The sequence below is a fragment of the Nomia melanderi genome, chromosome 1, assembly GCF_051020985.1.
Source record: "Nomia melanderi isolate GNS246 chromosome 1, iyNomMela1, whole genome shotgun sequence".
Taxonomy (NCBI): domain Eukaryota; kingdom Metazoa; phylum Arthropoda; class Insecta; order Hymenoptera; family Halictidae; genus Nomia; species Nomia melanderi.
The window spans coordinates 16528947-16554268 of record NC_134999.1 but is presented as its reverse complement, the minus strand read 5'-3'; the positions used below and the strand labels follow the sequence as shown (position 1 = coordinate 16554268).

The 25322-nt window shown below is 38.8% G+C and overlaps 2 protein-coding genes across 2 annotated transcripts in view; one reads left to right on the top strand and one right to left on the bottom strand.

Moving 5' to 3' along the window:
* Positions 1-25081, bottom strand: part of LOC116429466 (TWiK family of potassium channels protein 18) — an 81753-nt gene extending 56672 nt beyond the window's left edge. The window contains exons 1-4 of the transcript XR_004235506.2: positions 24730-25081; positions 17422-17536; positions 16569-17109; positions 13391-13562 (exon numbers count right to left, since the gene is read on the bottom strand). The gene's annotated coding sequence lies outside the window, so the exon portion shown is untranslated. The remainder of the gene's footprint in view (positions 1-13390; positions 13563-16568; positions 17110-17421; positions 17537-24729) is intronic.
* Positions 1-25322, top strand: part of LOC116429471 (uncharacterized) — a 91219-nt gene that overhangs the window by 45515 nt on the left and 20382 nt on the right. The gene's annotated exons all lie outside the window — the stretch shown is intronic.

Below are 25322 nucleotides of genomic sequence, written 5' to 3'. Positions count from 1 at the left end.
CCTATATCTACAGTTATCTAGGCCTGTAATTACCTAGATCTGTAGTTACCTATATCTAGAGATATCTAGATCTATAGTTATCTAGATCTATAGTTACCTAGGTCTATAGTTATCTAGATCTATAGCTATCTACATCTCTAACAACATTAATCTATAGCTACCTAAGCATTATTTAGCTCTATAGTCACCAAAATCTACAGACATCTATCTCCACATCTATCTAAATCTATAACTACATAGATCCGCAGCCAACATCAATACCTATCCAACTCTACACCATATCCAGCAAACTCAACATCTATCTACATCCATATTTCACCGCGTCCAAAAACACATACAATTCGAACGAATTCCCCAAAGAAACTACAGTTTAACGAATTAAATTTCTCCAGTTCCCGCGGGCACGAACAAATCGCCCGCCAAATTAATAAAACACTTTCGACACCTGAGAATTGAGGTGAACTCGTACGAAATTTTAAAGCCCATGCTTTATTAATTTCCCGCGGATTTTCGTGCGCAATAAACACTTCAAGTCCCGCAGCCAATAACAATAAAAATTCCAGCGACACGAGTTTACGATCGAGCGTGCCAGCGTGTTAACTTCTCCTTCGACATTTTCTCCGCTCGTACCGGTTAATAAAAAAAATATTAATTTACCCACGCCGCAAGATTAAAAAAGAAACTCTCTCTCTCTTTCTCCCTCCAAGCGGTGCGAAGTACAAATCATACCGGCGGTCACGAGAGAAAAAATTCACCAGCTGGCCGATTGTCGAGGGTTTGTTAGAAACAATGGCAATGAAATCGTGTCGGCATCGTAAAGATGAATCGCCCATCGGGAGTGGGTGGCGGCCCGTGTTTTTCGCGTGGAATAAATACGCTCGGAATTCGTCACGGCCGCGGGGACCGCTCGATGCATTAAAAATTCGCCATGCTCGTTGAATAAACGCCCTCCCCGGCAGCCTTACCTCTAGCTCGTACATTGTTACACTTTTACATGGACAGACGCCTTTTACCAACCACCTGTGTCGCTTAAAAAAGCAATTCGCGATAGCGATTAATTGTTCTAGAACGGATTTCGTTATTTCGGCGGTACGAATCTTTCGTGTCCGGAGAAAGGTTGCACGGGAATAAATAGAATTGTGTATCGATCTCTTGTGTAAATAAATTATTTGCACTATATCTTGTAGGTGTTTGCTAGCGAGAAATGGAAACGTACACTGATATGTTCGATGGATTAAATACTAAATGTTTTTTGGAATATATAGACGGTTGTCAATATTGGAGTTTTGTTTTATCGAAGCTGAAGTTGTTAGTTTATCGGTATTAGTATTTAATTTGTAGAGCAAGTGTAACGTGCGATAAATGTTGATTGGTTTTTGCTTTTGGTAGATTAATCGTGGATTTTCTTTATTTGTTCGATTGTCTTTTTGATAAATTTCTCCTTTTACCGTCGGGCTTTTCGGCTGATTGATTTTTTTCTCGACATTTTCCGTTCGCGTTGGGAAAAAACGACGGAGAACGTGCGTGAAAACGGGAACATCGATATATCTACTAGCAGAATGTGTGCGCGCGCGCCAATAAAAACTCGCTCGGATTATTTTCAGTCCGTCCAACGTATTATAATTTATCGACTTCACGGGACGATGATTTATTCAATGCGGTTATTCAATGGTGCAGGTTTTCGGGGAGCCGCGGGGGAGAAATATCGCGAACATGGTCCCGTCTGTGTTCGATCGCCGCCATTTTTTCGGCGAACGGGGCGGGAATCGAGCGTGGACGGGGATCGATCGAGTTACGGTCTTGGAAACTTCTAAATGTTCTTTCTTGTTCTTTTTTCGATAATTGTTAGTATGGTAAACGAGGATGTACATTGTGTGAGGTGTTCTTGATGTAGGAAATTAGTATGTAAAGGTATCAGGAAGTTTGTGTAAAATATAATCGGTTCTTTATCATTTTTGTGCCTTTTAATATGGAATATGTAAAGAAATTTTAGGTAGAATTTGGAGATTTGGAGGTTTGGAGGTTTGGAGGTTTGGAGATTTGGAAATTTGGAAATTTGGAGATTTGGAGATTTGGAGAATTGGAGAGTTAGAGATTTGGAGATTTGGAGATTTGGAGGTTTGGAGATTTGAAGGTTTGGAGGTTTGGAGATTTGGAAATTTGGAGGTTTCATGATTTGGAGATTTGGAGAATTGGAGAGTTAGAGATTTGGAGATTTGAAGGTTTGGAGATTTGGAGATTTGGAGATTTGGAGATTTGGGGATTTGGAGATTTGGAGATTTGGAGATTTGGAGATTTGAAGATCTGAAAGTTTGAAAATTTGAAGATTTGAAGATTTGAAGATTTGAAGATTTGACGATTTGACGATTTGAAGATTTGAAGATTTGAAGATTTGCAAGTTTAAAGATTTAAAAATTTGCAAGTTTGAAAGATTGACAGTACAAACACTTGAAAGTTTAAAAATACGTATCTCAGTGTAACCGTACAGATCGATCGGAGGCAAGATTTGAACGCTTCCTGTTCAAATTCCCAAGATCGAAAGGTAAACCCAGACGGACACGTTTCAGTCAAGCTGCCAGTGGTACAGAGAATCGTCTGTCCAACTACGAATGATCGTAGATCGCATAAATCATCGACGATCCTTGGTAATCAGCGTCGAGTCCCGTGATACTTGTTGACGGATCGAGGACATTAGTGGCGGGGTAACTGGTTGCCAAGGAATTATTGGCGATCAACCAAAAGTACCGGAACCGATATCCCTTGGTAGGCCGTGGGGTACACGGGGCTCGTTATACGCCGGCAATTTCGCCGCGGGCCAATCAATTATCAAGATTAATCACGGCACGCTCGATAATTCGCGGCCGGCCCCGCTTTATTTGCCTGTAATTTATTAATAATCGCGGAGAACCCGTGTACCCGGCTCCTGAACGGCTGGTGATTAATTATCAAACGATTCGTCCCGATTCAGTTTGTTCCTTTCGTGAACAATTCACGTCCTTTCCGCCGTGAATAGCCCCGTCGGGATCCGCTCTTTCTTGTGGGATCATTCTATCAGAGTGTCCCAAATGACGTCCCAAATTTCTGTGTTCAAGCCTCGGGGGAATCAAATGTATTTGCAAGTTTCGTTTTTTTTATTTTATGTTTGATATGTGTCTAGTTCTGTGTGTCTATCTCTAGTTCAATCTATCGTTAGTTCTATCTAGTTATCTATTTTTCTATCTATCATTCTACCTATCTATTTATCTACCTATAGTTCCACCTATCTATCAATCTATCAATATATCAATCTAAGAATCTATCAATCTGTCAATTTGTCAATCTATGAATCTATCAATCTATCAATCTATCAATCTATCAATCTATCAATCTATCAATCTATCAATCTATCAATATATCAATCTATCAATCAATTTATCTATCAATCTATCTGTCAATCTATCTATCAATCTATCTGTCAATCTATCTGTCAATCTATCTATCAATCTATCTATCAATCTAACTATCAATCTATCTATCAATCTAACTATCAATCTATCTATCAATCTGTCAATCTATCTATCAATCGATCTATTTATCAATCTATCTATCAATCGATCTATCTATCAATCTATCAATCCATCAATCTATAACTCTATTTATCCATCTAATTACCAATCCATCAATCTGTAGTCCTATCTCAAATATTCTTTTCTACGAAAGCCACATATTCCCACTGACTTGTCAATGACCGAAATATTATCACAACGGGAGCCAAGTAATTGATGTACACACAAATGAAAGATTGCCGCAGGAACATAAATATTTGCTCCATCACTATTAGAGATCAGCTTCGGCTTTCACGATTAAACGTTCGCGCGTTCGGCAAATTCACCGGCGACGCTATAAAAGTGGCGGGGAGAAAAATAGACAAACCGGCTAAACGGATGGTTTTTTTGTCTCGTTTACAAACGACTGTAAACGTTTACACGCATACACACAATCCTTTTCAATTCCGTTTAACCGTTCGGCCGCGGACGAATAACCGCGATCGCGTTAACCGCTTGATCGACCAAATGCGCGACGACCGCGATCCCGCTCCCCCGCCGACGAACTTTGTTTGCGCAATTGTTAGTTACTTCTCCTGTTACCCACATTGCAAGGAACTTCGACATCGAGCACTCGATTCAATTATCATCGAACTCATTATGAAATCTTTCTGTTAACCCTTCGCCGTCGAATGCCGCCATAATGGCGACTTCGAACATCGATATCTACACTTGAAAGCTCCAAACGAATCATTTAATTAATCAAATAATGAACTATTCACGCGTAACTTCTCCTTTTCGTAGTATTTAACACTTCCATGCACGACTCAGCTTCTTCAAGAAACAAATTTCAATTCTCAATTCATCGTATCATTAAATTCTAGGATCAACCCTCTACGGACGAAGATACTTCGAAATATACGAAACTTTCAACATATCTATCTAAATCATATATCAATTGCTTAATTACCAGAATAAACGTGCCGATCTCTTGCCGCTCGACTGATTAAATCATTTATTCACGACTTAGCCCTCCAAATCTGAACATTTAATCTACCGAAATACCGACGTCCGTCCGCAAACTGTTAACCTTGAATTCATCTATCAGTCATTTTCCAAATATCACTCTCCAATAGATCCCCAAAGGAATATAGTGGTGACTCTCAGTCATCACTTTGAAATATTTAAAATGTTGAAATATTTCTAGTGAAAAAATTCGGAGTGTAAAGGGTTAAATATTTTAATGAGTAAATTTAGAAGAATTACCCTAAGATCACTGGATCTTCTGTACATCCAAATTTTGTATTAAGAAGGAAAATAAAGAAATCTAAGAGATGTTACAATATAACATTTTTCATTCGTGCTAGAGATACTATAAAACCTTGGAGTTGTTGATAGATTACAAAATCATCCGGAGTGCTAAGGGTTAATCCTTTGCACTCGAAAGTTTTTCAATGGAAATATTCAACACTTTCTGACGAGATATAGGTCATACTGTTCGAAACTAATTTAACGATAATTTGTAGATAAATTAAGCAACAGAGATGTTTTATTTAAATATTTCACGTAGCAATCCAAACTTCTATTTGAAATATTAAATATTCAACTTCATAGTTTCGTTGTATCGAATCATGTGGTGACTGAGAGTCACTTTTCGAGTGCAAAGGGTTAATCTATTAGTACGAATTTCCCGAAATTGCCAGCCAAGTCCCTAGCGAAGTAGTTTGCGCGAGGAAATTAACTAGTCTGGGGAATTCCGAAAGAATCTCCACGAAGATCGCCGGTTGCACGCGGCGTTTCGGGTCCCAGGCCGAGTTATTCGCGCAACCCCGAATTTTGACGCGCTTCCCGGCGGTTATCGCGGCGGAGTCGCAAGGGTCGGCCCGTGAATCGATCTGGCTGTCGACTAGCCGACCCTTTTAGGCTGATGCTGCTGGTCTGTAATCACGGTCGAGATAAAGTGGATAGCAGGGTCTCGTCTCGAACGAGAACGCAGCGAGAGAGACGGAGAGGAAGCGGACGCGCGAGGGAGAAAGAGGACGGCTGAGGGAAGAGCAGGAGGGTCGGGGTCACGAGAGACCCCTGGAATTAATTAAACGATCGCCACCGCACGCCCCTCTAAAGTGCCAAAAGTTCGCGTCGTTAATTCCCTCTATCTCCCTCCGACCGGTGTCTCGGCTCTGTCTGAAAAAGAAATATCGAGCGACGCCGGCGAGACAAAAAAGAAGCGGGCACAATGGAATTTTTATTCGGTGTTCCCTGTCGTCCGTGTAACAGCTCCCCAGAGCAATCATTGACATAAGAAAATTAGCTTGAACTGTTTGTCGCCGAAACTACGGATAGACTGTGAATTTGTTTATGAGACGTGTGATACTTGGACTTGTTAACCCTTCGCACTCGGAAGTATTTCTTAGGAATACTTAACGTTTTCTAAGTAGACAAAGAAGATATTTCTTGAAATTAACCCTTTGCACTCGGAAGTATTTCGTTAGCAATACTTAACATCTTTTAACTAGACAAAGACGATGGTTTTTTTAATGAATTCAAAGAGAAATCACAGGTAAATTGAGGAACAAAGCTTTTTTATCCGAATATTTCGCGCACCGATGCATTATACATAGTTCAATATTAAATATTAAATTTTCTAATTTTACTGCGTCAAATCAAATGGTGACTGAGAGTCACCTCTCGAGGGCAAAAGGTTAACTCAACGAGGAATCACAAGTAAATTGTGAAGCAACGCTATTTTAACCCAATATTTCAATATTAAATATTAATATTTCGATATTAAATATTAGGTTTTATAGTTTCATTGCATCAAATTAAGTGGTGACTGAGAATCATCTCTCGAGTGAAAAATTTGTCACTATAAAAATTTGTCACTAGAAATATTCAATTTATTTTTATGAGATATAGATGACATTTTTTTCAACTTAACGAGGAATCTATTCGCAAAATAAGAGGAACAATGGTATTTTATTTCCACATTTCACGTATCAACAGATTACTCAAGACTTAATGTTAAATATGGAATTTTACAATTTTGATGCACCAATCGAATGATGACAGAGAGGCAACATTTTCTGAGTAGACAGATGATATTTTTTAAATTAGCTTAAAGAGCTAATTAACAATGCTCTTTTATACCAATATTTTGCACACCGATGCGTTACATACAGTTCGATATTCGATATCAGACTTTAGTTTGACTACATGAAATTAGGTGGTGACTGAAAGTTTCTTCTAGAATGCAAAATGGTTAATTTGCAGTGTTTAATGAGTTTATGGGGATTAATTGGTTGGGAATTTTGAACGATTTAACTGCTTGCCTTGTGGATTGTTCTTCGATTATCGTGTAATCGATAGCATTACTGTGTTATTCATAGCTTATTGAAGGAAGAGGGATATTATGAGTATATGCTGTGTATATGTTCGCTCTAGAATATTATAATTAACAGAAGAATGATTAATTCGAATTCTAAAGAATCGTGTAACGTTGGTTAAATTCTAGCTGAAATCAGTTAACACATTGCATACTGGTAACGAGAAATCTCGTTTTCATGTAAAGACACTTAGCTGTGTAACTTCGCTAATTACAGCATTTAAAACAATATTAGAGTTGTGTTGAACGGATTATGTGTTTAAAATATATCACATAGCAATATGATACTTGAGTTTTTTTGTAGACAGTGATGTAAGTCGATCTAACTGAAAATCGCCATCCGCGCGATTGAATTTTCTGAAAATTAGCCGGTACGCAATGTGTTAATTGGATATAGTAGAATTAGAAAGCTTTAAGTATAATATTAAATTGTTTTGAATAGATTGATACGTGAAATATGAAAAATTATGTTTCTTACTATGTTTCCTAACAGTGAAGAATGTTGAATTTATTTCATTGGATTAATGAATATTCCTAGTGAAAAATTATCGAGTGTAAAGAGTTTAGAATGAAGACACGTGTGATAATAATTTCGTATTTGAAATGGAAGATAGGAGAGTGATGTGAAATATGAAAATATAACTTTGTTTCTTGATGTTCATGGTTTCTTCATAATGCAAATTGCCATCCGCGCAATTCAATTTTCTGAAAATTATTCGGCACGCAATCTGTTAACAGAAATCATTTCTATTTCCGCTAATTTTTACGTGAACTCTCGTCCCTCGAACGCGCGAATGTTGAACAGAACCGAGTGGAATCATCGGAAACTTCCATTGAATTAATTTTCGAGCTTGGTCGAACAATGGGCGGGAGTGGAATCCAGGACAGAGATGTTTTCGAGAAGAAAATATGATGCGCGTAGCCGGGCAACAATGGCTTTTAAGGAAGCATTTACTGCGGCGCGTTGTTCGCCGGAACTTTATCGCTCGGTATTGTACAGAGTATCGAAATGAAGTCAGCTTCGGTTTAATTTCAATTTCGCCTGTATCTTCGCTCTGTTCCGCGGTTTTCCCGTAAATGCGCTCCGTAATGGATCCGTATTAAGCGGGAACAAAGCGCCGTTTACTTCGCCGTTTTCGATCCCATTTTTCGAGTGCCGGATAATAATACAGCCACGTGTACCACGTAAATGGGAGCGTTCGCGTGCGCGCGCGAGCGCGCGGGCGAGCGGGTGTGTACACGGGCGAACGTCGACAGCCAATCAAGCGTAATTCTGTTAGCAGACAACGCGTTAATTATTCGGAAAAGCGGGGAGAAGGGTTCGTCCGATTTGTTTGGCAGAATAGCCGAGGACGAAATCGATAACGGGCAGCGGGGGCGGGCCGGGTTTGCACGAGAGATTTTGCTCGGAGTTTACTTAAGAGTTTGTTGCTCGTTGCACAAATTGCATATCGGCCGATCATTTGGGTACACAGCCCCCGTTAAGCTCCGCCGAGTTACGGCGACGGGCTATCGGTCCGGCTGAACCGCTCGACGCTTTTATTCGCGGAGGTTTTTCGGTATTGTGATCGCCGATTAAAGAGTTTGTTATGCTGTCGATGTTGCGGATCTTTCTGATCGCTGCGGTTGCGTTTCGTTTGACGAAGTTGGGAGCTTTTTTAACGAGTCGAGTTGTGTTATTCGAGTGGCTTTTGGCGTGGGCTGTTGGTTGTTAGGGTAGATGGATGAATGGATAGATAGATGGATTGATAGATGGATAGATGGATAGATAGATAGATTGATAGATGGATCGATTGATGGATATATAGATAAGTAGATAGATATACAGATATATAGATATATAGATATATAGATGTATAGATATATAGATATATAGATATATAGATATATAGATATATAGATATATAGATATATAGATATATAGATATATAGATATATAGATATATAGATATATAAATATATAGATATATAGATATATAGATATATAGATATATAGATATATAGATATATAGATATATAGATATATAGATATATAGATATATAGATATATAGATATATAGATACACAGATATATAGATATATAGATATATAGATACACAGATATATAGATATATAGATATATAGATATATAGATATATAGATACACAGATATATAGATACATAAATATATAGATGGACAGATGTATAGATCTATAGATAGATATATAGATGCATACATAAATTACTTCTCCAATCCATCATCCGCAACAAAATGATCCACGAATTTCACTCGGCAGACACGCTTTTCCAATTCTAACGTTTAAACGCAAACAAATTCATATCCCCACAACCGATAAGATCAGAATTATCAATTTCGGTACACCCTGTACGAAGACGGGTCGCCGATACAAGAAAATTGATTTCCGCCGATAGAGACCTTCGAGCTCGATGATCTTCCCAGGTCGCCGGGGATACGAGTCAATTAATTTCCGATTCAGCGTCGTTGACCGCCTTTCTCAAGGACGTTCAACGGTTCAACCAATGACGGTTCTTTTTTTTCTTTTCCGCGGACGTCGAGCAAAATTTCGATTGACGGCCCAATCTTTTCCCCCCGGCTTTTCCGCTGAATTATCGTCATCCGATGATCACCGGCGATCGTTCGCCACCGGATGGAACGCGATACTTTTTCTTCCGTTTCCCTCCGTTCGTCGTTGTTTTTCATCAGACATCTTTCATTCCCGAGGGTCACGGGTATTTAACCGAGTCATCAACGTTTCCAATCAATTGGACCGTTACCTTAGACCCTACCCGAATCATCCTCCGCAGAATTCCTCCCAGATTCTGCAACGTCCGCTCCGCCGCGTGCGGTCCCGCCCCTAAAGCTGACCGTTTCGTTCCCAATGCTGACTTCGATCAGCCGACTCGTTCACAATGGACATCTGTACCGATTGTTCGGCTTGGTTACTACTAGGTACACCTATAAACTCGGTCTTCCATGATACCATAGCTTCCCTTAGCGTGGTGCATACCAGCTTTCGAGGATCGAGTTTCTCCACAAATTTCTATCACGCCGAGGAGGACCATAAGATTAAATATACGCTTTTGATAGGGTTCTGAGAATGATAAAGGTGACGAATGAGGATCAACTGTTGCCCTATTTATGCTTCTCCTAGATATTAACCCTTTGCGGACGAATGTCGACATTTCGGCGACATGAAACGTTCATATTTAGAAGACTGAGTCGCAGGCGAATGATTTGATTACTCGGACAGCAAGAGCTGTTCTATGATATTAACCCTTAGCACTCTAGATGGTTTTATAACGTGTCAGCAACTCCTACCAATTTTGATGGTAGTTCTACTGAAAATGAACAATGTTATAACATTTCTTAGACCTTTAATTCCCTTCTCAGTACTTTATTAGTTAGTTTCTTTTATTAGTTAGTAACTTTCTCAGTAAGTTATCTTCCAGATAACTTTGTATATCTGGAATAATATTTAATATTAGAACTGGTGCAATATTGGAGCCTACAGAGTTCAAAGGGTTAAATAATAATCGAATACCAAAACTGCATATAGAATGCTATTATTAATATTATTACTTGTACTATTGTCACTATTATTACTATCAGTATTACAATCACTATTATTTCGATGATTCCTATCTTAACATCCCATCATCGCACAAAATGGCCATTCATCCCCAAGAATTAAACGCACACGAAAACAGTAAACCGATACCCTTCTAACCCCCAATTTATCAATCAAACAACGCGTACATATAGTACTAGATAAATATGGCGAACGATTAAGTGTTGCTCTATTTATGCGTTCGCCTATATATTAACCCTTTGCACTCGGAAGCTTTTCACTAGAAATATTCGACACTTTCCTGTGAGACGTAGACGACATTACTTGAACGAACTAATGAGAAAACATACGTAAATTAAGAAACAAAGTTATTTTATGTAAATATTTCATATATTTATGCATTATCCGAAACTTAATATTATATATAACACTTTGTAATTTTGTTACATTGAATCCAATGGTGACTGAGAGTCACCCCTCGAGTGCAAAGGGTTAATACCATTATGCGACTATATGATATTAACACTTTGACTGCCACGTCACCCGAATTCGGGTGACATTATTTCTTACAGAAACTTGGACATTAATTTTTTTGATGACGTAGCGAAAAAATCGAATTTTCTTATATCTCAATGAGATATAAGAAAGATAGTGGAACAATTACTAAGAAGAATTTTAATTTCTCAGTTTCTGGTTAATGAAAAAACTGTTTCGCGTACATGGTAGTTTTCATCAGTGTTTACGTGGCAGACAAACTGTTAAATAATAAAACATCGAAACTTCCATATAGAACGTTACTATTAACAGTCATTATTAATTATTACTAGTATTATTGTCACTATTATTACTACTATCAGTATCACAATCACCATTATTTCGATGATTCCTATCTTAACATCCCTCACCGCACAAAACCGCCATTCATCCCCAAGAATGAAACCGACGCAAAAACAGTAAACCGATACCCGTCTGTCCCCCAATTTATCAATCAGCGCGTATACGCTTCAATCTCATCGACATATAATTAATTATACGAATTAATTCATCCCCGGCGATTATCCGATCGACGAATACCATCGACACTCGTTTAACCCCGGCGCGTCCGCGATATTTCGATCTCCGACGACGTGGGTCCAGGGGTCGCGTCACGGATTAATTGATCGCCGATACAGTGTGTCAATCAGAAGATCGATTAAGATCAACGTACTCCGGAGTAGCTTCGTCAGTCTCGGTAGCCTACCGGCACCGATCGGCTCGGCTCGGCCGTTAATTAATTTCCGGCCTAACGAACTCACCCGCGTATGATTCGCAGCAGCTTGTCGAACTGTTGGCAGCGCCGTCCCCGCGCGAAAGTAATTTCCCAGCCTGATACGGACTCGATGCCCGGGAAATATATAGACCCGTCCAGCCGGAGTAATTAAATTTTCAGATTTCTTCTTGACCGTCCGCCCGCCGCTTTCTTTGATACTTCCGACGCTCGGATATCGCGCGGCTCGGACCGAAGCTTTCCGATTGTCCCGTTGATCGAACGTCTCTCCCACGTGTCGCCGGCTTTTCCTATTTCATCCGATTCCGATTGTCGCGATCTCGAAACGCTCGATCGTTTGCCGTTCGTTCTTCAATCGAATGCTTCGTGGATTTGTTGTATTTGCAGTGGGCACACTAGTTTCGAGCGAAGTAGTTGTTCAGCTGAGAATAGCAGCTTGGTTTACAGTGATGTCCCTTGTTCTACTTTGTTTGTTGCTGTTTTTTAACTTGTAATAGTGATTCGAAGAATAATCTGAATAGGAATGTTTCTAATCTGTACTTTAGCTTTGGTCTTTAACCCCTAGTCGTGCAGTGACGAGTGAGACTCGTGAAGATTGATTTAACAACGATCAATGTGTTATATAACGATAATTTCGCTATTATTAATGTATTATCTTCAAGTGAAATTTCCAGTTGAAGTAGAATGGAGAATTTTGTTGCTTTTCTTCCAGATTGTCGATAATAAAATATTACGAGCTTTGTAGCGAAAGTAAATAGTACGTTAAGGGGTTAATTTTATCTACTTCTATTCTCTACTTCTACTGTCACTGTTCTTCCTTCTGTTTCTTAATCTTCCAAGTCATTCTTCAATTATCTTTCTTACCATTCACTACATCCTCTAATCTCACCTTCCCTCGATCTACAATCTCTAATTATCCATTGAAATTATTACAATCGAACGTATTATCACTATGAACACTACTGAAAATATGAAAATACACCAAGGGGCTGATTCTATATCTACTTCTATTCTCTAATTCTGCTGCCACTCTCCTTCCTTCTGTTTCTTAACACATAGCACGCATAGATTTTTAGTTTATCGTTTAATTGCTAATCCTACGTTCATGTAACATTTTAGATACGTATAACACAAACCCAAAGTAAAATGTACAAAATCGAATTCCTTATTCTCTTCCGTAAGTTAGAAATTTTAGTTTAATCGATGTTTAAAAATGTATCAATATAAATCACCGACGCTCGCGTTTTTAGTAGCTGAAATTTAACCGGCGTTCAATGTGTAAACATTCCAAGCCATTCTTCAATTATCTTTCTTACAATTCACTACACCCTCTAATCTCACCCCTCGATCTACAATTTCTAATTATCCATTGAAATCATTACAATCAAACGTATTATCGCTATGAAAGCTACTAAAAATATAAAAATCGATGAAAAATTTGCAAACTTCATCAGCTTTGTCCATTCTTGAAAATTTATTTCAGCCAACCCGCGTGCTCTCAATCGTCCCTAATACTCTCCGACCTACTTCGCGACGTTCGAGACGTTGATTATAATTTTTCGTCGGAGTAAGGCTCGAAGAAGAGGAAGATCAAGCACGGGCGATCCGCGGGCGAGGCTCGAATCGGACAGAATGAAGGAAAACTCACCGATCGTGGTGATCACCGTGAGGGAATAGAGGAAGGCGCCGGCGAAGCTCCATCTCTTGTTCTCGTCAGCTCCGTCGTAGCCATTCTTTATGGCCGTGACCATTTTCCTCTGATAGTTCTCGAGGATGGCTCGCACTTTCGTCTTCCATATTCGCTCGGAGAACACGTTCTCCTGTGCAAAGAGCAGAACGGACGTTAATGGCGCCGACTGCCGCTCGGGAAACTTTATACTTATTAGCGCGTAGAATTGCGAACAAAACGGGAATTATTACTCTGGGATAGCTGATTTTAAGTATTTCTCACTGCTCACGGTAAAATGCACGCGAGCACGGTGGAACAACGGTTTCCAACATTTATGCTACTACGTCTTCTTAAAAATAATTTCTTTTCTGCGTCTCCCTATCATTTAATAGATATGATAATATAGACGCCTTTTAACCCTTTCAGACTTGACGTACATTATAATATACACTATCTTGATACGTTAATATTTGACAAAATATTAGAACTGTGACAGACAGCTGCATATACATACTTACACCTATGCTTCCAACCTGTTTCTATCAGAAAATACAGATTTATTATTATTATTATTATTACTAGGTTTAATTTAGATTTATTGTTAGATAAGTGAACACACTTTTGTAGAAAAGTTAGGTCTGAAGGAGTTAAACAATAATAACTTTGTTAGGAAATAAACATTACTTCTCTGAATTTGTGCTGTTACCTTACAACATGAAGTTTATTTATTTGTAGATGGCATGAACATTAATTTTAATAGTAATTTTGGCGCCTCCCTATCTTTTAATAGATATGATAATACAGACGTCTTTTAAACAATAATAACTTTGTTACGAAATAAACATTACTTCACTGAATTTCAACTGTTACCTTACAATATGAAGTTTAATTATTTCTAGATATTATACTATGAACATTAATTTTATTACAAACTTTGGCGCCTCTCAGATTGGAAACCGCGGTAGAACTTTTTTCGAAATTGTTGAGAAATAATTGGAACAGATTGAAGATAATTTAAGCAGAGATAGAAATTCGAGCGGTATCCAAAAAGAAATTTGTAAACGTGAAATCTGTGGGATCTTTTAATCGCGTTATACGAGGTTCTATTGTGATACGTTGTTACCTTCAGCGCTTCGCTGCATCACTTTCCATATGATTTATGCATGATACCCGAGATTATATTGTTCGGTGAAACTGGCGCGGAATGGAGGGAAAGAAATGTTGTTTATTACGCGGTTTTTATTCCCGCGGTGAATTACTTACGGCCGCGCCTGATACTTCCGAAATGAAATGTAACCGGCGGTAGACAACGACGAAGGAAAAGGGAAGAATTATTATCCCTCTTCCACCCCCGTGCCGGTGACACCTTGCGGACATTTTTCTCTACATACGTAATACGACGCCATGTTTCTACCTGTCCGCGGAAGTCCAACAGCACAGAGAACCGACGCATACGTTACGTACACCGGTTTACTTTAGTCACTCCGTTTCGATCCCATTTTTCCATTAAACGAATCCGCTTTGACAAGATCATCCCATTTGTACACGAATAAACGTCCATGTGAACAATATTAACCCCTTGCCTTACAATAACGTGTCAGACTTGTGGCGAAGATTTTAAACAGAATCGAATGCGCATGAATGTTACTCAATTCTGAATTAACACATTGCGTAGCTAATTTTCAGAAAACTGAATTTTGCGGCAATTTTCACTACTAAGAAACCATGAACATTAAGAAACAAAGCTATATTTTCATATTTCACATTACTCTCCTATCTTCCATTTTGAATACAAAATTATTACACGTATCTTCATTCTAAACTCTTTACACTCGATAATTTTTCACTAGGAATATTCATCGATCCAACAAAATAAACTCGACATTCACTATTAAGAAACCATGAGCATCAAGAAACAAAGCTATATTTTCATATTTCACATCTCTCCTATCTTCCACTTCAAACACAAAATTATTATTACACATCTTCATTCTAAACTCTTTACACTCGATAATTTTTCACTAGGAAAATTCATAAATTCAATGAAATAAATTCGACATTCTTCATTGTTAAGTAACATAGAAAGAAACATAATATTTCATATTTCACATATCAATCTATTTAAAACAATTTAATATTATACTTAAAGCTTTCTAATTCTACTATATCCAATTAAACACATTGCGTACCGGCTAATTTTCAGATAATTGAATCGCGCGGATGGCGATTTTAAGTTAGATCGACTTATATCACTATACATAGAAAAACTCAGATATATTGTTGTATAATATATTTTAAATAGATAATCGATTCAAGTTAAATTCTATATTTTGTCTAATGCTGTGGTAATTAGCGAATTTGCATAGCTATGTGTCTTTATATAAAAACGAGATTTTTTTTTAATGCTAGTCTTCTGTTATCAATTATTATACTTTGTTGTATAGATTGATATAGAATATGCTTATCATTTTATTCTTTTTCTTAATAATTGTCAATGTTGAAGTAGTTGTATCGATCATAGTTGAGAAATAAATCGTAGGGCAAGGGGTTAATCTTATGGATATATGTTACTATGAGAATCCCATAATTCCAAGGTTTCGATAGTAAAAAGCATTTTGTATAAAAGATTGACACTAGACCTACAGAATAATGAAATTTACTTCTCTATTCAATCGAGGACAACTGATTAGACTGAGGAAATAATTTTAAGTTAGGATTTCAGGTGTCCATCGACACCCTCGGTAGAAATAGTATTAATCTACATATCAAGAAATCAACGTATTTAGCATCACAATTTCTCAAAGTATCTTTCAATCTTAAAAAGGAAATCACAAATCATTAAAAGAACAATTCATCTAAACAGTGAAACAACTAAACAATCAACCCTCAACCGACAGCTTCCACCATTCAAAAATCCCAACGAAACACAAACACCCCGAAACAAACCACATAAAACATAAACTCCATTATCATCGTTATATCTATCTAATCTTGCCACATCGAATCAACCAGTAGCATCTCTCCCGCAAAGGGTTAACATCTACCGAAGACGTAACGGTCAAAGCAAAAGTGGCTGCTCGCAGAACAAACGGGCAAGGCATAAAACGATGGAATGAGTCGTAAAGAGCGCAGCTCGAGAAAGAAGGGGACGAGTCACCTTGGAAGTAAGCTCCCAGAGGGTCGCCGCCGTCATGTTCCTCAGTCTGATCACGTCGCCGGCGATGTCCAGGCTGTTCCTGCCCTCGATGTGTGTGAAGAGGAAAGCGCCGGCTATAGTGTAGCCGACCACCAGGCACACTATGCCGACGTTGCTGAAGAGGAAAGCTATCAGGGCCCTGGTCCAGTCCGCGACCCTCTCGCCCCACGGCTTTCGCCTTCGTTTTCTTCTTCTTCCGCCGCGGCCGCGATAGCTCCCCTGCTGCCAGCCCCTGTACGACGACCGATCCCCTTCCATCTTTCATCCCAAAACGCGTCCGACGCTCACGTGCCCGACGCCGACGTTTCCGCCCGCCGCGAGAGCCACGGACGTATCCCGGCTCGAAGAAAGGACATTCTCATCCTCTTACCAGCTAGCTTCTACGAATTATCGCCGCGTCATGTAGGTCAACGCCGGCTGTCCACTGTAGAAGAAAGTTCACCGCGCTCTCTTTCATTAACCGTTCGAGCGCTCTTCTTGTGCTGTGCCAAAATTGCGGAGGCTAATATAATAATAATAAATAATAATAATAATAATAATAATGATAATAATAATAATAATAATAATAATAATAATAATATAATCAATTATAATTATAATTATAATAATATTTTAATATAGTAATATAATAATATAATAATATAATAATATAATAAATTATGATTATAATTATAATTTTCTTGCTATATTCTTCAAGAAATACATCAAAGTAAATTTATTTGAATAAATGTTATTTTTTTATATTTTTTTGTAGTAACGCAATATTTGTGATCTCATTAGATAGGTACTCTTATTCATTTTTCTGTATACATACCCAATCACTTCCGCATTTTTGGTAAATATCCACAAAAGTTGTTTAGCATCCAAACGGTTAACCCTTAGTCCTATGTCGAGTCAGACTCGACATTCCATTTTATTGCAACCTCTACCTGTTTTAACAATTTTTTCTATATTTGTTTGTAGTGTCACAATTGTACCATTTAAAGGTAACATTTCAATGACTGCCAAATATTCTTGAATAAATAAATAGAGCGTCACATTAAGCTGTAGTTGAATGAACTAACGTCGACGTGAACCTCAAAGTGAGAAACCACTTCGGACCGCAAAGGTTTAACACATCGTTGACCGGTCACGAGTTAACTCGTGTTTGCACTTGCATTAGCTATTTCAATTGTTGAAACACAGGGCAATATAGAACATTGCAAAAGCAAAATATTCAGAATTATATTTCAATTCGTTATACGTAAATAAAGTATGTTGAGGTTTATCTGGATCGTCTCACTTTCCTATTTAATAACGAAATAATTACGATAGCTTCTGCATAGAACTGCCGGTCAACAATGTGTTAACCCTTTGAACTCTGTAGGCTCCAATATTGCACCAGTTAAAATATTAAATATTTTAATGAATCTTAAAGAAACTACCCTAAAATTACTAGATTTTCACATCCAAATTTTCTGCTAAGAAGGGAAATAAAAAATCGAAGAAATGTTGCATTTCTCATGTTCGCTAGGAATACTATAAAAATTAGTTGCAGTTGCTGATAGATTACAAAACAACCTGAAGTGCTAAGGGTTAACACATCGAATGCCAACCAGATCGAATCACTGTACCTGACCCTAGATTTACGCGGAGTTTTTATCAGGAGCCTCTTTTCTACGCCTAAATTGCTGTTTCAGTAGTTAAATTTTTTGTTTGTGTTACAAACAGTAACAAGCAGATAGTTTTATGTAAACACAGTATCGACATTCTTATGCAAACGGTTGACACGTTGAGTGCCGCGTGATTTTGCTGAGAAAAATATAGAAAATGAAGATAATGTGACATCGGTTTCTGTAATCGGATTACTTTATTATTATTGTAAATTTATCTTATCAACTGTCACCGCAGTGGGTATTTGACCATTCAACGTGTTAACGCTGCAAAGTATTCATCACTCTTTGGTGATTAAGTGTAAGCATTAAGATTTTTAGGAGTTCATTTCGTAGTAATGATACGTGAACAGATGTTAACAGGTTTACGGGAGTTTATAGTTTATTCCGTTGCTGGGAAACGTTCGTTCAGTTAGATCGTGGAAGTTACAGTTTGAAGTTGATGTTTAGGAAATATCGAACAGCGTTCTGTGAATCTAGTGTTGAAGGAGCTATTTGTGGATCGCTGCAGGATTGTAGAGCGAACAACTTGTTCTGTGGTTGAGGAACAGAAGATTGAATGATTCGGTTGAGCGAATAGCAGAAGATCGATACGTAGTTCCCTGTTTCTCTATTGTTCAGCATTTATGTGATTTAACTTCCTCTACTGAAGATTTCGAATAGTTCAAAGAGTCTTCGAGGCATTGATGTGTCTAACTTCGATTGTTTCGTTATGAACGACTCAATTCTCCGTCAGGAATCAACTAGTCCCTAAATTTCACGTTTAACACTAGAACTACCGTCAAAATGACTGGTTTCGATTTGTTTGTTTAGCAATTATTGATATCTTCCAAGCATTGAACATTCGAAATGATTTTAAAAATAGTTTCATTTGAGTACTATAATGAATGCCTGGAGAAACTGAGAATAATCTATTGTTACAATTTTTATAGGAATTACGTAAGAAGATTGTAGTATACTTTCCTTCGATACAAGCTTGTAAATGATTGTGGGTTGTAATCGAAATATATGAGAAGAAACCATTGATAATAAAATGATTAACACTAGAACTACGTAACAGTCAAAATAACTGGTTCAGATCTTTTTGTTCGGGGATCAGTAATATCTTCGAAGCATTGAATATTCGAAATGATTTTAAAAATAAATAGTTTCATTTGAGTACTATAATGAATGCCTGAAGAAACTGAAACTAATCTATTGTTACAATTTCTATAGGAATTGCATATTAATCGTATTAAATGCTCGGTAGTTCCAATGTTAAACACACCTGACAGAACTGTGAAGGGCTAATTAGGAATACACCGATCCTCCTACCGGCTTCATGGGTTTCATCGCGCGTGGCCAAGCTTGTTCGCAAATTTCGCAGGGAAGAAACGCCGTTCGGAAGTTTCGTGCGTAACGAACGGGACTCTAGAGCGAGCCCGGCCGCTCTAATGGCGAGGGTCCGCCATGAAAATTTAAGCCGCGTGAAATTTCGGAGCTCGCGCCGCGCGCACACGCGCCAGACCCGGTGTAGAAGCAACTGAACTGTTGCCAACGTCTCCGCCGTGTTGTCATGGTTATTTGAATATGAATAAAATCACCGAAAATACGGTCGCTAGACACCGCGATCGGCCGAAGCCGAATTTTCAGAAGACGCGCCGCTGAAATTCGCGGTAAGGTGGTTCCTCGAGTAAAAATAAACGGGAGTTTTAGTGCAACACTTTTCTCACGCGCGCCCGATGGTTCGTAGAAAAATCACTTTGATCGCGGCGCGTTCGCCGTTGGACGTCCGAAAAACAGCTACCGCTGGGATTGGTTTTCGGTAGAACGCTGGAGAAGTGATTTCGCTGGTAGAACCGGGGGATGAGGTAACGCTTCTGTCGAGGATTCTTCGTTTCTACGATTCTTGTCGCTTAGAGAAACGGGAATGAAGGACAAGACTCCGATTCTTTGACACTGGAACTATCAAATGAGTCGGAATTACTTTCGTGTCACTTCTTTCGTAATTATGGCAAAGGCGCAGATGATTATTCGATGAATTGATTCAGATAAATACGAAGTAGAATATAAGGAAATTGTACATTGAATAAATGTATTTTTATATATTTTATAAGGAAATACAGAATAAATTTTACTCGGTAGTTCTAGTGTTAAGAGTCATTTATCTCTACCGAATCGCGGTTAATTACGCTGATCAAATAGAAACCAACCCTTGCAGTCGAGTGACACAATCACCGTTTAATTAAGTATAACGAAATTCTAAAGCACAGTTTTTACTATGAAATTTTATAATTAGTCGAGAAATATTGAAGTGAAACAGTTCCATCCTTCGATTTGTATATTACTCCTATTTACGATCAAATATTTAATCACCGTTCCATCAGAAAAGTTACGGAAATATCTAATGGGAGAACGTTCGAGTGCAAAGAGTGAATCCTTTACTGTCGAAAGTTTTTCATTAGATACATTTAACCGAGACTAAGTTCCTCATTCTTTGAGGCTAATTAACGAGGAAATACATAACACGTTAAGCGCCACGAATATCTCGACCGTTTCCCGTAGAGTTATTCTTTTGTAGCAAAAGAAAGCAGGCACAATTAATTATGTCGCGTTGCAATCCTTTCATTACGCTATTGCCAATTTAGTCACGTCATTAACACGTTCCGCGCCACGGAAATTTCGGTCATATTTTGCTTATGAACTGTATTGATTTTTTAAATAAAATATTAAGTTATATTCAAGTTTTTTTCAAATTTTATATATTTTGATATTGTTAAAAATATTTTGTTACAAAAATTAACGTGTATTAATCGTATTAAATACTCGGTAGTTCTAGTGTTAAAAGCATTGAATATCCGAAATTATCTTGAAAATAAATAGCTTTCACTCGAACACTATAACAAATGTCCGACGAAACCGAAAATAATCTACCGTTAGAATTTTTATATTGATTACTTATCAGTCGTATTAAATCCTCGGTAGTTCCAGTGTTAACCCCTTACAGTACAATGACGAGTGAAACTCGTGATGAAGATTTCTCTAATTTGACAACAATCAATGTTGTTCATTATCCACGAATCAAAGCACATAACTATTTCGCTATTAACACTAGGTTTACGGAACGCGTCAATTTGACGCAGATTGAATTTTATAAACATTATTTGGTAAATGTTTCAATCGGTTTTCGTTGATCCAATTACACGAATATGAATCCTGATTGTCTATTTCTACATCTACAATTTCCAAAATCTAAATGAACGAATATCAATTTCCCCAGGAACAATAGAATAAACTGTACAATGAACGCCCGTAAACCTAGTGTTAACAATGTATTATCTTCGAATGAAATTTCCGCTTGAAGTAGAACGGAAAATTTTGCTTCTTCTAAATTGCCGATGGTAAAATGCTACACGAGCTTAGTAGCGAGAATAAATAGTACGTCAAGGGGTTAAAGGCCGAAATCCAGGGAAATCCGTGGACTCGGAGGGTGTGCTCGCCGCTGCTGCGAAAGACAACGATCCGCGACGAGGGGTTAAAGCTCGCCGGTCCAAGCCTGACAAAAAGTATTTCGGTAGCGTCGTAAAAAAACAGACCCGGCGGCATACGCGCGCGAAGAAGCAGCAGACACTCGGAGGTAATTCCAGAATTCCCGCTGTTCGCCGGGTCTTACCTAACGTAACCCGATAACTTCATCCCCGTTCCACGCGGACGGTTCCAGTCGGCCATCTCTTATCGACGAGATGAGAAGCCGACTCTCTCTCTCTCTCTCTCTCTCTCGTCCTCTCCGTCGTTCCCGAAGAAACGTCCGCCTCGATCCCGCGGCAGGATAAATGAATAGGAAGGACGCCGGGACGGAATGCTAAAAAGGGACGAGGCCAACGGATTACAAGGGTGGCCGGTGACCCGATCGAAAATTACAGTGGCGCGTTTAATAGGAAACCGTCTCGGTATCGGCCCGGTCCTTTCTGCTTCCCTGAATTATATCGAGAGAACCGAGTGTCTGGTATCGACTAGGCCGTGTCACGGTCCGCGGAGAATCGGAAACGCGTCCGCGGACTTAACGAAATCCATTGTCGGAGTGGTCGACGATCCTCGGGAAATCAAGAATTCCGTCGGGGAGTACCGGTCGTTCAGGAGATCGGGCTTCAGAGGGTTATAAGGGTAAGAGAGGTCTCTCGATGGGGATTTTGTTTATGGTTTCGATCGCTCCACGTGCGACCAGTGAAAACTGTTGTGATACTGTGGGAATGGATGTTTTTGAATGTGTGGAAAAGCGAATGACGCGACTTGTGAGCGTGTTTTGAATGAATTTTCAGAGCATTGGAATATTCTAGACTATATTGATTTTCTCTATATTGATTTTAGATTTGATAGAAGATTTTGATAGTTTTCGTATTTCTAGCGAAAGAAATTATGTGGATTCCAAAGGTTTAACATGTTGAATGCCATGGGGTCACCGGTGACCCCAATCAAATCGACTTACTTTAGTTCGCTCAATTAACACTAGAACTGCCGTGCCAGTCAAAATGACTGGTTTCAGTTTTTCTGTTTCGCAATTATTGATATCTTCGAAGCATTGAATATTCGAAATGATTTTGAAAATAAATAGTTTCACTTGAATACTATAATGATTGTCTGAAGAAACCGAAAATAATCTATTACTACAATATTCATAGCGATTACATTTCAATCGTATCAAATGCTCGGTAGTTCTAGTGTTAAACGATGATCATTCGAAAATATTTCTATGTTATAAATAACGCTACCTAGTAAGGTGACGTTCAGCTAGATGGACGTGCAATTATAGTAATGCAATTCAATCGAATGATTTAACCCTTTGCACTTGGAAGGCGACTCTCAGTCATTTGATTTGACGCGGTAAAACTACAAAATCTGAAATTCAATGTTGAACTTCGTATAATGCCTTGATACGTGAAATCTTGAAATAAAATAGCTTTGCTCCTCAATGTACTTGTGATTTCTCTTCGAGTTAGTTCCAAGGAATACCGTCTTCGTCTCGTCAAAAAATGTTAAACATTTCTAGTGAACTTCCGAGTGCAAAAGTTTAAAATTTGTTTTTTATCCATTTTCTGTATTCTCCGCCATGAAATCGTGCGGTATTCAACGCGTTAACACTAGAACTACCGTGCCAGTCAAAATGACTGGTTTTGACTTTTTTGTTCCGCAATTATTGATACCTCGAAGGCATTGAATGTTCAAAATTATCTTGAAAATCAATAGTTTTACTTGACTACCGTACTGAATATCAGAAGAAACTGAAAATAACCTATTGTTACAATTTTGATGGGGATTATATACTAATCGTATTAAATACACGGTAGTTCTAGTGTTAACCCCTTGTCCTACAACAACGAGTGAGGCTCGTGGTGAAGATTTTCAACATGATTCAACAAATATCTATATTACTTAGTTAATTCGAATTCAAAATAAATATTATTCCTCTGTAATCAACTATTATACTTAAAAGGAAATATAGAAATAACATATGCTTAGGATTCTTCTCTTTTTCCAATAAATTATCATGACAAAGTAGCCGTATCGATGAGAGTTGAGAAAGAAATCATAGGTCAAGGGGTTAAGGAAACTATATTCCGCATGCTTCAGCATGTATGGGGCCCTTCACACGCGGCGTACGTTCAGAGAAAAGGATCATCCATCCGATACGCTCCCGGAAATCGATTGTCCCGTGTCGGGCCGCGACGTTTCGGGAAGAAGATTTCCCTCGTGGCCCTTACGCCCGCGATCTAAACATAGACGAAGCGGGTACGCGACGCCAGCCACGTGTTGGCACGTGGTGCACACGTTTTCTGGAAAGGTGCTACACGAGACACGGGTATCTACACGCGATCCTCGTAGATCATCGCGCCGGCGTTTTCATGGTTCGTCCGATCGCACGTGCTCCTTCGAAAGCCTGTTACTTTATCAGTAAATCGTCCGCTTGTAACGGGAAACCTCGCTTTCCACCCCCTCAACACGAATTTTGTCTTTCACCCTTTCTTCTAATCTTAACCTCTTGCCGTGCAATGACTAGTGAGACTCGTGATGAAGATTTCTAGCCTAATCTAACAACAATCGATGTTATTCATTACTCAAATCAAACAACTATTTTGCTGTCATTGTATTATTTTCAAATAAAATTTCCACTTGAAGTAGAATGGACAATTTTGTTGCATTTCTTCCGAATTGTCGATAGTAAAATGGTACACGAGCTTAATGGCGAAAGTAAACAGTACGGCAAGGGGTTAAGCTTTGCTTGGACACGTTCGACTCAATTCAAACGAGACTTTGTTTTATTTCTTTCGAATCCAGCTGTTAAAAGACTTTGGTATCTTCGTCGATCTTTAGTTTATCATGTTTGAAGTGTTACTGAGGAGAGTCGGAAGATATTGGAATACAATAAGGAAGAATGTAAGATACGAGTTCACTCGTTCACTTTTGAAAGGTTGATCCAAGATTCACAGCGTTACCTTCTTTCTTCACCCTCACACTCGTGACAGACGGATAAAAGACACGATCGAACTAATGATTACTAGAAACATCTAAAAGTGGAACAGATGTAGGTTTGTTCGATTAACGCGTTAAAGGTTCCGAAATTAGTCGTTTTCACTTTACTTTCGGCTGCTACGCAGTCCTCGATACACTTTCTCGCGCATTGAACACGGCGAAGTTACTTCGGAGGGTGATTTAATCGAGGAACCGTACGTTGTGATGGAAACACTGGAATCTTCCAGCCACTGGAGCGTCTTTCCGCGAAAAGACGGCTCTCCTCGCGAGCGGCCGCGGATAATTGCGTAAAAACGAGCCGCTTCCTCGAAGCTTGGCCCGCGCACTGATTCCGTGCCGGCTTCGTTCGACACAGTGACTGAAAATAGCGCGCGACTAAAAATAATCTGATCCGAGCTTCCCCGTCCCTGACCGGATTCCGACTTCCTGGACACCCGGTAGACACGGGAACCGCCGGGGAACCGGGACACCGCGGACTCATAGCGTGCCGAGCAGGAAATGCTCGCGGTTCCTTCGGCGTCTCGCTGGGAGGCTGCACAGTTTTCCTCGCACCTAA